This window comes from Protopterus annectens, chromosome 7.part0 (assembly GCF_019279795.1).
Source record: "Protopterus annectens isolate FY-2018-M chromosome 7.part0, PAN1.0, whole genome shotgun sequence".
Lineage (NCBI taxonomy): Eukaryota > Metazoa > Chordata > Ceratodontiformes > Protopteridae > Protopterus > Protopterus annectens.
Window position 1 is genome coordinate 304929063 of NC_056739.1, and position 13651 is coordinate 304942713.

General features: G+C 42.0%; 1 protein-coding gene across 1 annotated transcript in view; it reads right to left on the reverse strand.

The window, feature by feature from the left end:
• SLC45A3 (solute carrier family 45 member 3) overlaps positions 1–13651 on the reverse strand; it is an 895193-nt gene that overhangs the window by 480408 nt on the left and 401134 nt on the right. The window contains exon 3 of the mRNA XM_044076827.1: positions 988–1095. The gene's annotated coding sequence lies outside the window, so the exon portion shown is untranslated. The remainder of the gene's footprint in view (positions 1–987; positions 1096–13651) is intronic.

The following is a 13651-nucleotide window of genomic DNA, read 5'->3' on the forward strand; positions in this document are numbered from 1 at the left end:
AAAAGCAAAGTAAAACAATATATACAATTCTGGAGAATGTCCTGTTGGCAATTCATAGCAGTAATAAGTAAAAGGCATGTGTTTAGTTTAATTGTAACTATAAACAGGGAGAGAGAGATCAGGATAGATTAGTATAATTGGGGAGGAGGTGATAGGAAGAGGTTATGTAAAGAGGTACAGAGGGTAAGATAGCCAGGTGAAGATGATGTCAACAGAGAGGGGGATACTTCACCAGCACCAAAAATCAGATCTGGAGCTGAAAATAGAATTTTAACTGGGAAATTGATACAAAGCCTGCTAATTATCCAATATAAACTAACAAAAATGTCTGCAATGTTTTTGATCCTCTGTACTAAATTAAAGTTTGTAAAGGATGCATTTTTTGTAAAGAAATCCCTGCTGTCACTACTAATTGTATCCAAATCTTACTTACTTGAAGAGTAACAGAAAAACGAATGTTTAATAAAAGGGTATTCTTAAGCCAAGAACAATTTAACACATGGGAGGAAAGAAGCAATGTGAACAGGAGTGGATATACAAGAAATAAATAAAATACTGGTTGAGTTGCATGGAATTGGGAGGCATCAGTGAAACAACAACTTCGCTTTTCTGGCATTAAACCAGTAGGACCCTACCTTTTGTCCTTTTTCTGCTGTTGCAGATAAATGCAGCTGTTACCTTTTCTTCCATAACCTCTCCCATTATCACAGCACATCCTAGAATGACTTTCAAACAGCATGAAAAGAAAAAAAAAAGATCATCCGATCTAAAGAAAATAAAGGACTTGTCTCAAAGGATAGCAAAGGCAAAACAAGCCCATTATTCCAAATGACTGTTGTGCTAGTAAGTGTATTAACAGTATTCCACATTAATAGGCTTGCAGTGATAACATTATGGAAATGAGCTAGGCAGAAGTAGTTACCTTACATTCTGAACACAGACAAAAACAGAAGGTTGCATATAACACTTCTGGTAATCAAAAATTACCATTATGAAGAAGCCTTTTGAAGGTAAAAAGGTGCAGGTTTCTGACTTGTTGGCATTAACTGCATGTAGATTTCCCCTCCTTGTTTCTAGTTCAGAAGTTAAAAAAATCTGTGAATGAAAAGAGATTTGAATGAATGAATAAGTAACATAAATTATATAGTGATACCCTGTTCTTAGATATACAATCAGAAATGCCTTGGGGAGATACCACATTCACATTCTTCCAAAGTAGAGCAAGAAATCATAAAAATCAGCAGACATGAGGCTGTTAGATCTCTCAATAACAAAATAAACACCAAGCAGTGGAAGTGACTGGTACAATGTAAGCTACAAAAGTGAAATACATGTGACAGACATATAAGGACAGATTCCAACAGAGTTGCTCTCAGTGTAAAACCACCCTGATTCTGAAAAACTTGCTCTCAGTGTAACTAAGTAACTTTGGTGTAAGGCCTATCTATAAAAAGGCTTGCACCAGTGGCCAGTTTCTGAAAGACCTTCTCTCAGTGCAAATGGTCACTTACACTGAGAGCAAACCATTTGGAATTTGACCCAAAGTTCTGGCACACTGTTTGCCATCGTACATGAAACAACTGACAGCATGGACACTAATGGGTGAATACTAAAGTACAGACAGGAGTCTAGCAGGCATACAGAACAAAATAAATGTTTCCAGGGGGCAGGTAGCTGTGTTCCCATTTCTGTGAAACAGTATGTTTACAGCTAGTTTCTTGCTTATTAAAACTGTAGATCTGTCACTATCTCCATTAACTTTACATCATAGACACCAAGATGGAGGTGCTGTGAAACAAAGAATTATTTTCTAAGGATATTGTATGAATGTGCAGTAAAACAAACAATATTCATGGACAGCTACACAGTTCTTTTCAGTGATAAATGTCAGTCATTCTACTCTTAGACTTGGCAAAGGTTTAACTAGTTGCTGGTACAACACATGAACAATCTGAAGCAGCAGGGGGCCATAAGAACCCAGGTAACTAACCCTGTGTATGGAATGCAAACTGCACCAATTTATCCAGCATATCCCAGTCGGCAAGGACATTATCAGCCAGTGTACACTAATTGTGTAGCTGTCTGCATGAATACTGTTTTTGTATCATGCTAATGTTAACCAATGTTTTGTATACATGGTAATGTTAACAAATGTAATGTAATATTTGTGGAGCCTTTCTCCCCGGGCCGCCGCTGAAAACGGACCTGTGTCCAGTCGGACTTTCCCGGTAAACAAATGTAAAATAAAATAAATAATAATAAATAAAAATGCAAGGCTGAATAAAACCTTTATCAAATGAATAGGCGATTCTTGTCTAGTGTTCAATCTACCAGGGATTCACTATGAATGTGAAAAAATCAAATAAAACCTAAGTCATTAAAGCTGAAAAGCAAACAGACTAAAAACCTGACACGATGATAACATGAATAATATGAGCAGTAATCCTACAGGGATGGCTTATTTCCCCTACCTCAGCTGTTGTATATTTTAACTTCATGCTACATCACCACATCTGTATAAAAGAGCCTGAAAATTCCTTGAATTATGTGGTCATTTCTGCAACATGCTAACCTAACTCTACAATGAGCACCACAGTAATGAAAGCTATGTACTCGCAATAAAGATAGATTCATGTTGTCCTATTTTCATCTATTTGAACCTTTGGGTCATTAATCTGAGTTGGATCCATCCTTGGCACCTTCAAACCTTCTGATCCAGGGCTCTGACTCATCCCCCTACTCATAATTGCCTTACCGCTCTCAAAATTAACTTTGATCAGGTTTACCCCAAGTAAGAATATATGTAACTAGTAATAAAACTATACTTGGATAAAATGTATTCCAACAGGAAGCTGAGAGGAAGAGATGATTTGGTATACCTTCCTGGTGCTAGACGTTTGTGATCCAGAGAGGACATGAATAATGTTTTCTGAAAGCCTGGCATCCCTGGCTATCATTAGAACTGGAGTAACCAAGCGGTTAGTTTTAGGGTCTAGGTCCTAGACAAGATGCCTGGAAGGATGAGAGTTACTGTCTGATGTGTAAGCCAGTGACTAGAGTGGACTTAGCAGGTAAGACCAAAGATATGGGAACTAAACCTGTTGACGCCAATACTGCACAATAAGGACCACCTTGGCCTTGACCCTTCTGGCTTCTGGAATGAATTTCCTAGTTAGAGGAAATGGAAGGAATGCATAAAGGAAAACTGTGGGCCAAATTATAGATCAGAGCATCCCTTGGTAACTGTGTCACTGTGGAGGGATTAGGGCAAAATAACTGCTACATTTGTTGTTCAGGTAGGAAAAAACAGGTCACAGCAAGTTTGGCCACAGAGAATGAAGATTTTATAAAACCAATGTTTGATTACAGGACCACTCAAGACGCAGAATAATGCAGCTGCTCAGTCTGTCTGCTAGTACTTTGGAAGTCCTCAGGATATGCATTGCTATAAGAAAGTGATGGGAAGACGTTGCCCATTGTCAAACCCTCATGGCTTCTCAATATAATGGGCAAGACCTGGCTCCACCATGCCTGTTTAGGTACCAACCCACAGACATATTGTTTCTCTGAATTGACATTACACCTACTGAAATAGAGTGTTGAAATGCCTGCAGTGTCAAAAGGACTGTTCTCATTTTCTGGATACTGATGTGGAGATTGGTTCCTAAGGATGTCCTGGTACCTTGAGCCGTCTTCCTCTAGTAATGTCCCTGCACCCTAAAATGGAAGTATCTGTGGTAATTATTGCTGTGTGAGGAAGTGGAAAGAATGAATGACCTGTTGCTAAGGGCTGTGGAAGTGATTCACCTTTTGATATGGGTTCTCCATACTGAAGTCATCCTGATCGGAGTACTGAGGGGGTAATAAAGTTGGGACCACTGGATTGAGAGTGGTCTACTCCACAGCCCTCATACAAAATCTGGGCATAGGAATGAGAATGATGGCTGACACCATAAGCCCTAGCAGTTTTATTCTAATAGATTGTATAGTACCTGTAATTCCAACTGAAGGACTGAATGAGTCCTGTGCAGAGGTAAGGTGGCTGTTAGTGTTGTGGTATTCAAGTGGCAACCAATAAATTCTAAAGTCTGAGTTGGTAACAATTTGCTCTTCTGTCTGTTCACTGTAATCCCAAAGTTGTGAAGTAACTGGAGTAAAATATATTTTATTTATTTAATTTATATTTGTTTACCAAGGTAGTGAACTGATCAGTACTGACCAATGCATTCCATTGGAGAATTAACAGATTCTTGGTCAAGGTGGTCAGGAGACCATTGTCTACAGATGGATACACCTGGAACTGCTGCAGTCTGAGACTGGCTGTCACTGCTACCGTGCATTTGTAAATGGCTGGGGGCCTGTGAGGAGTCCAAAGGGCAAAGATCTGAATTTGAGGTGATTGGCTCCCAACCTGAAATGGAGAAATCTCCTGGAATGCCTGTGTATCTTTATGTGAGAGTAGGCATCCATGAGATCTATCAAGCACATCCAGTTGTCCTTTTTGAATCCAGGCAAAATGGACTGAACCATGACCATCCAGAATTTTGTCTGTTTCAAGTATTGGTTTAAATGACTTAAGTTGGGCTCAGTATTGGCCTGAGGTCCTCAGTTTTCTTTGGAACTAAAAAGAGCCTGGAGTAAACCCCGGATCCTTTCTGATCTAGTGGGACCTGCCTGATGAATCTTTTTTCCAACATCTTTTCTGTTTCTGTTTCTGTTGTTGTAGATTCCAGCTGATTGGGTGGAATTTACAGGAATCCTGCATTTTCCTTGAGGCAATGTTAGAAATTGAATTGAGTATCCTCTGGTTATAAGTTCATAGGTAGGTACTAGGCTATTGATCCTAGGGCCTATACAAGCCTAGCCATAATGATTCCCTGGCTATTTCTTCCCACAAATATTTACTTTCCTGGACCCCTGTCTAGCAAGGCTACTGATGTGATCCCCGGGGTGAATTTCCTATCTCTCATCCAGTAGTCAAGGTTCCTCTTGAAGAGGGCAATTGAGGCGCTCTGCCTGACATGTATGGGCAGCCTATTCCAGACTTGGGGAGTCTCTGGGTCAGGAACCTATCCCTCCAGCATGTTCTATTCATCGTGATGACAAGGGTTCAGATCCCTGTAGTGTGTGGCTTGGAGGGATTGGGATTTCTTTACGTGTAGTATGTCCAAAAACTCTGGGTTTGACATGGCCTTGTATGTTAGACAGAGATAGCCTCTGAGTAGGCGATATGCGACAGAGTATAGCTGGAGTTTCTTTAGACGGTCAGCACAAAGCATCTGCTTTAGGCCTGTGATTCTTTTTGTGAGGTATTTCTGCGACCTTTCTAGTTGTTGCAGATGTCTTGAGGTACATACCAAATGGGGCATTGTATTCTACAATGGGTCTAATGAGGGATGAGTACAGAGGGACAATTACCTCCTTTTTTTCTGGATGAAAAGCCCTTAGTGATGAGGTGTGCCGTGTAGAAGGATTTTCTAACTGTTGTGGCTATGTGGTTATCAAAGGTGAGACCACTGTCCACCTGTATCCCTAGGTCTCTTATCATACTTTTGGTGTTTAATGCACTGCCACCTATGTGGTAGTTCACAGGTACATGTTTTTTCCCAAAGTGGATAACTATACATTTTTTGGCATTTAGCTTGAGCCCATGGCTCTGGCACCAGGCATCTGTTTCGGTAAGGCCCTTTTGTAGTATATCCACATCATTTGGGGATAAAATAATGACTCCTAGTTTGCAGTCATCTGTGAACTTTGTAAACCAGAGTCCCTTAGTGTTGGCCTGTACTTCAGAGAAGTAAATGCCAAACAAGAGTGATCCCAGGACAAAACCCTGTGGAACATCACTTGTCACTTGTCTGGAGCTGGATTTTGAGTTGGCTACTTTTACAGTGTGTGTTCTGTCAGTAAGCCAGTTTGCAACCCATCGAGTGATGTAGGGATTAATGCCCAGCTTAGTAAGTTTATCTATGATTCCAGGGTGGGGGATAGTGTCAAAAGCCTTGGCGAGGTCCAAGTAGGCTGTGTGAACCAACTTACCCTTGTCCACGGCTCTGGAGACTGATTCGAAGAAGTCGATCAGGTTCGGGAGGCAAGATCGGCCCTTCACGTACCCAAACTGGGTGGAGTCCATTGTTTGAAGGTTGCCAATGTCTTTGTTTATAAGTTCCATGATAATATGTTCCATGGCCTTGCAGATCAGGCTCATCAGACTGATGGGACAGTAGTTCCAGGGATTCAAAGTGGATCCCCCCTTGTGGAGTGGGATGACTGTAGCTGTGCACTACTCTGTAGGCATGAAGGCTGAGGTGAGGCTATGATTAAACATGACACACAGGTGAGGTGCCAGTTCATTTTGTAGTTCATGCAGTACACAGCCCGGGATGTCGTCTGGTCCCATGGATGCTGTATTCTTGCCTTTGGAGAGTGCGGTTTTTACCTGAGTGGTCATGATTACTGGAATTTGGCATTCATTCAGTACTGAGATGGGCCCTGTAGGTGGTGTGGTGAGGGGGCTGAAGTTGGCACTGAATCTATCTACCAGGATATTGGCAATATCCTTGGAATCAGTATATCTAGTGCTATTCTGCTGTAGCTCAGAGCAGATCTGAGCATTGTCATTTATATTCTTGACATAGCTATAGAATACCTTGTGGTTGTCTTTGTAATCTTTGGCAGTTTTGTTTTCGTAACTAGCTTTGGAAGCTTTTATGAGGGCTCTCAGCTTTCTGCTGAGGCTGGTGAGGGAGTTTTTTGAACCATGGGTTCTTCCACTTTTCTGCAACAGTTTCTTCCTTCTGTTGTACAGCTTGTTTATGGCAGTGGACCACCACAATGGCTTCCATTTTTTAGCGGACAGCATCTTGGTTCTATTTGGGATGGCTCGGTCGATGCCTGAGTGAATGTGCTCGTACAGCACCTTAGTGTAGGATTCAGCAGTTGAACTTCCAGTTCCCATCTGCATGGGTGTCATGAAGTTTGTTACTTCTGACTTGTGAAGCATGAAGCTGGCTTTGGAGAAGTTTTTTATGGAGGTTTCCTTAAAGGGGGTTGGGATGTGGATGTCAAGGGTGATTAGCTTATGGTCTGAGCTGACCAACAAGGGGTTGACCACTGGTGTGGAGCATCGATCTCCCATGTTGGTAATGACCAGGTCTAGAATATTGGTACCCCTGGTGGGACTATGAATTAGTTGCTCTAGGGAGTTGGAATTTATGAACTCCAAGAACCCTTAAGCAAAGGTGTTGGTACAGGAGTAGTTTTCCCAGTTAATGGCAGGGTAGCTGAAATCACCCATATTAGGGTGTTTGGTTGTATCTTAATATTTTCCAGTATGTTTAGAAAGGTGTAGTGAAAATCTTGGGGCATGGTGGGGGATCTGTAGCAAGCTACAATTTGTATTGCAGTCTTACCTAGTATTAGTTACACCTGGAGAATTTCAGATGCATTGTGTTGGGCAACCAGCCTGGAGGTGTGAATATCCTTGGTGAATAAGGACAGTCCTCCACCTTTAGTGTTTTGGTCCTGGTTTGGTGGCTGACAAATATGGTACGAGTTGTAGCCTGGTATTGCAGGGGTGCTCTCTGGAGCTTTGAACCAGGTCTTAGTTACTGCACAGATATCGATGCTCTCCATTTTTAGGAGAGCCTCGAGAGAGTGCATCTTGAGATTTAGACTTCTACCATTGACTAGCATTACCTTCAGATTTTGCTTGCTTGTACCCGTTATGGTGGTAGTTTTGTCCTTTGAAACTTGCTTATAAAAGGCACTACAGGGGGGCAAGTGCATTAGCCAGTAATCTGAATCCCAGGGGCGACAGGTGCAAACCATCTCTTGCACAGCATCATGGTTTGTCGATCATGTCATCCCAGGCAGACAGATACTGGTATTACCTTTAGATTTTGCTTGCTTGTACCCGTTATGGTGGTAGTTATGTCCTTTGAACCTTGCCTAAAAAAGGCACTACAGGGGTGGCAAGAGCATTAGCCAGTAATCTGAATCCCAGGGGTGACAGGTGCAAACCATCTCTTGCACAGCATCATGGTTTGTCGATCATGTCGTCCAAGGCAGACAGGTACTGGATCCCCTTTGAATGACACCAGAAGCTTAGCCAATTATTGAAGTTAATCATTTTGTCCTTACACTGTGGTATCCTTCTGGGTGATGGCAGGATGCTACTCAGGGCTAAGGTCATACCTGCCTGGGCTACATAATCCAAGAGCTCTTCCATGTCTCTTTTCATGTAGTCCAGGGAGGTACATCTCAAGAAATTCACTCCAACATGGATAATGACAAAGTCATATTTGTACCTTTTGTGGAGTGACAAGTGCATGTGTTATGTGGCAGATCCTGGCACCTGACAGGCAACTAACTGTAATTTTCTTCTTGTTCAGCCTGGTGAGTGGGACATCAGTGTGCCTGACTACAGAGTCACCTATGACTAAAGTGTTGGGTACGTTGTCTTGCCTTAGAGGCTGCTGTTGTGTGGCACACTGGTATTGTGAGCTATGTGATGCTTTGGTTGTGTTTGGGGGTGGTGTTTGTTTGAGTTTCAGCATCAGAGGTCCTTGTTGCTTGGGCAGGCTAATGTTAAGTGCCTCCATATATGTGGGTTTTGTGTTGCTATATGTGGGTTTTGATGGTGTGGGTTTTGAAGGACTATGTGTTGTTTGAGGTGTACTTTGGGTGTTAACCTTCTCCTCTTGACTGTCTAGCACAATCTTGGCTGGAGAGAGCTTTGCTTCCAGTTTGGCTATGTAAGTGCATCTCTCGCAGGTTGTAGTGTTTGGTGGTAGAAGAAGAGGGCTGTCTGTGTACATGAGGCAATTGCTGCATTGCCCCAGTATGCCCAGATTCACCAGGTGGACAGGAGAAATCACCGGAAGCTGACCCTTGGCCATTCCTGGTTCAGTGCTTACTTTGTGTAGTACAAGAGCTGTTTTCCCTTACTTTTTGGCAAGGTACTTGCAATTGTAGGCTGTCTAGTGCCTACGACTATTTTCTCCTTATTACGAAGGAGAGGTGAGTGTTTGTAACAAATTAAGGCTTCCTAGTGCTTTTTAGCGAATTTTAGAGCAAGTGTTAGTCACAGGTATACAGACTGTAGTGCTACTGTTGATAAACTAGCTAGTTCTAAGGGAAAATTTGAAGAGCAGACTTTCTGGCACTGGGAATAGTTTAACCTTAGCCCCATGATGCGCAAATGCACGTATTTATGCCAGAAAGTTAAAAGGGATAGAAATCACCCCAAAATGGCCAATAAAATTGCAATTTCAGAACTGGAAACCACTCCTCTAGTTTTAGATGGGCAGTACAATGCTCCCACTCTCACTGGTAAGCAGTAGGACCGCACACTACCACAGCAAGGTCTGGATAGCTCTGAACACTGAAACTAAATTCCTGAAACCAGCAAAGCCTGGAAACTGGACTATTCTACTTAGAAAAGGCGGGAAATTAGGAAAGTTAAAAGGGATAGAAATCACCCCAAAATGGCCAATAAAATTGCAATTTCAGAACTGGAAACCACTCCTCTAGTTTTAGATGGGCAGTACAATGCTCCCACTCTCACTGGTAAGCAGTAGGACCGCACACTACCACAGCAAGGTCTGGATAGCTCTGAACACTGAAACTAAATTCCTGAAACCAGCAAAGCCTGGAAACTGGACTATTCTACTTAGAAAAGGCGGGAAATTAGGAAACAAGATAGAAATTTATTTTTGGTTAAATCGGGCTAAACAATGCAGTTATACCGTAAATAAGCACAGAAAGGCTAATGCACTTGAGTGCATGACCCAGAACAGCAAACTCAATTAAAACGTTGCAAAATCAGAAATTTGAAAATTTAAACTTTTTAAATAAAGCAAGGCAAGTGCACAACTGGAAAACAACTTACAGGCAGACATACAGTGGAATAAGTAGCTAGTCTACTTTTTAAGCTTTCTGAGAAGTGCAGGTACTAAAAATGACCAAAATCAGCAAAAATTTGAAAATTCAGCAAGAAATACTTGCAGTTAGCACAAAAAGTCTCTCTTTCTTGTTTCTGGTGCTGTAACAGTCTGCAGGATGCCCAAACAGAATCTGCTGATCTAAAACAAGCTCACACACGTGCAAACGTGCATATTTATGCCAGAAAATTGAAAGGGATAGAAATCCGCCCAAAATGGCCCACCAGGTTTGAGGGTGTAGGAATAAGTGCCACCTGACTGCCTCCAGAGTGCAGCAGTTGGGCAACCATTCTGGTGTGCTGGAAAAACTTCTCAGAAAATGACCCATGAAAATCCTTGGTTTTGCGGCGTGCTTCTTCCATAAAATGATTTCTATTTAAAATTACTCTCTCCTTAGATTGGGGAAGGTGGAGTCCAAAGAAGCATTCAGGTAGGACCCTGCGATTTCCAGAACCATATTTTCTTTCCCCCCTTGCTTATTCCTAGAGAAGGCTCTCTGAGGATCAGAGAAATGGTACAAGAGCAGACAGTTAAGACCCTTTCTGCTGGTTTCTAGTAAGTGTTTCTTTAACCTTCGGACCAAATAAGGTGGTACCATCCAAGGAGACATTGATGAAGACATCTTAAAGCCTGCCACAGAATCACACAACTGCATCCAGACATGGTGACATATGGCTATGGTTATGCCGGTACCTGCTTCTCTGGCTGTCTCATCATCTGCATTTGAAAGCAGGTGCATGGAAGCATTATAAATAGAAGATAAGGTAGATAGCTGGGATTCCATGGTCTTCCACGGTCTTCTGGATATCTGCTGGTAAGTTACCTGAAAGAGAATTGGTAATCTCCTTGGTCAATTCTCTTTGGAATCAAATGATGTGAGCAAGGCAGTTCAGCACTCTCAGGGTAAAAGTTGCTATAGCATATGTCCATTTGCCAAATTTGTCCAAAGCCCTGGACTCTCTGTTAGTGGGATGGACAGATGAGCTCTCTTTGAAGAGTTCCTTCTTTGTGGCTGCCACTACAACCATGGCATCTATGGGGGGGGGGGGACTCTTACTTTGATGAAGTCTGTCTTTCGATGCAGCTAGAATTTTATCTTATTTCTTAGGTATGGGCTCTGCTGTATCTCCTAACAAGCCTGCTGCACCAGCAGGTCAATGAGAGCATCGGGGGAAGAACCACCCAGGTAATAGAACAGCCAGCTCCAAAAGCCTCCAGGAATATGCATTCTATTGCGGAAGATGTATCTGCAGACAAACCCCCTTTCCGTTTCTAGGATTTTTCCAAAGGAGACTTTTTTCAAAAGGGGCTCCAGGGGAACCCTCCCCTTCCTCCAAATATTTGTCTTCTATGATGGATTCCAGGAATTAATCCAAATGCTTCCATCTGCAATTCAGCATTCTATGTACCTGTCATTGGGGAATATCTGGTGATGGGTTTGAATGAGACTAAGACTGGGAGCTCAGAGACAGAACTTTCCCAAGAATTTTGAAAGCTGGTTATTTCTGTCAACAAGAAGAGTGAATTCTGGAGCAGAATTCATTTTGAGGTCAAGTCAGAGCCAAATAAGTTGGCAGCACCTCTTCTGACCTTGAGAGGACCTGTTGGAAGGCCTCAAAGGCTGTGGAGGAAATCTGAGCCAAGAAAGTCTCTCTAAATGGTGGAACAGAAAGAGACCCTGAAACTCCAACTCTTCTGCCTCCAGGGCAGACATTGGAGACAAGCTATCCAGAGCAGACACCCTAAAAGGAAGGGATGCTCTGACAGCTTTGGAGTTGACTTCTCTTCCTAAACACCAGCTCTGACTCTGACTCGTCTCCATCTGACAACGTTGAAAACAAGATAGACTGGATCACAGTCACATCTGAAGTGGAAGGCACTATTGTGATCTATATAGGAGCTCTCCAACCATTCAGTTCCAAAGAACAGACCTGCAACAGACTTGAAATGTGGGTGGTCAACTGGCAGTCTTCCCAACTCTGTCAGAGGGGATGGAGTCAGGAGGCCCCCCAAATGCATCTGCATTTGAAGGAACCTCTGCATCATTCTGTCAAAGTTGGCTTTGGTGAGCCTCCTGGAAGAACAGGCAGACCTGGAAGAAGCAACTGAAGAGGCCCTTGACTGCTATTGTAGAATGGGGGAATGAAGTCAAGGACTAACTGGATCCAGAGAAACAAAGTTGGATGGAGACCAAGAGCAGATCAAGGCTTTGGATCTGAAGACTTTGCAACTTTTGTTGCCAGACCCATGGAAGCTGTGGGGTCCAGGAACTTTTTCTTGGATCTCTCAAAGCCCTTCTTGGTTGTCTTACTATCATGAATGGGATCTTTCAACTTCAAAGCTTCTTTGTCTTATTCTTCCTCTCAGTCAAAGATGGAGAAGCAATGAAAGCCATTGAAGTGGAAAGGAGACCCTTTTATGCTGATTTGGCTCTTCTGCTCTGAAGAGCTTTGTGGCCAAATCTAGCACAGGGTTTACATTGTGTTTTGAGGTATGCCATTTCCTAGCAGTACAGAGAGAGACAGAGAGAGAGAGAGAGAGAGAGAGAGAGAGAGAGAGGGGTTCCTGATGGGGGAATTCTGTGTCCACATTTAGCACACTTTTTAAAATGTTTGTCTGCCATTAGAATATTATCGACACTACAAATCTACTACTCTAATAACTCTAACAACCTTCAAGAAGCACTACAATAGAAATACTTAAGGCCTGCAAGTAAAATATGTGTAAGAATTTCTTTTTTGTACAATTACATGGAGGACGAAGAAGCAAGCTAATAGTAACTATAGCAGAAAATTGGAAAATAAGTTTTGAGTACTCTAGGAAAGTGATGATGAAAAAACACTTATCCCAATGTGGAGCTCGAAGCCTCTGAGACCATTCGTTTGAAACTGCAAGCAAGATCTGAGATAATTTTGAGTGGTGGAGAAATCATGGGTACAGGAAGAGTCAGAGCCCAGGATCTGAAGGTTTGATGGTGCCAAGATCAGATCCAAATTGGATCAGAGATCTTAAGGTTAAATCAGAAGAAAATGGACAACACTGGATCAGTATCAACCACACAAGTAATCCAGATGCATTCTGCCATCCCACAAATGCAAAACTGTACTGATGACCAAATGTATCCAACCAAAGCAATATGTTAAAAATGGAATCCTAAGAAACAGTAGCACAGATGTGGTCATGTATTATGTACAAAGTACCTGTACCCCAATAAAATAACTTTCCAAAAGCAAGACACACTCAAACTACTGCAATCTATTGTCTGCTATTCAGACATGCTGCAAATGGTTTTCACACACAAATGTTAAGTAACCTTTGAGGCACTATTTGGCTAGTATTCCAAATGTACCTGTAAAATAGTTATTGATATCAAGAACAAATTCTCAGAACCATTAGTTCCCAGAGTTCATACGGACAACTGGCAGTGTTGTACATGGAACACAACAACTGCAGTTATTATATGTTGCTGGATTAAGGGAGGCACTTATTGATGGCATTTTGCTAAACAAATACTTCACTACTGGATGGTCTTAATGTTTTAAGAGGGTAACCAAAAAAATGCAGAATGTAGCAAACACTGAGGAATAACTGTTTTGAAAAGGGGATTCTTCAGATCACTTTATCAAAATTATTTTTATTGAAAATAAAGAATTATGTGACCAACTTACTATTTCAGCTTGGTGAGTGCTAACTTTATTTTCCTTTCT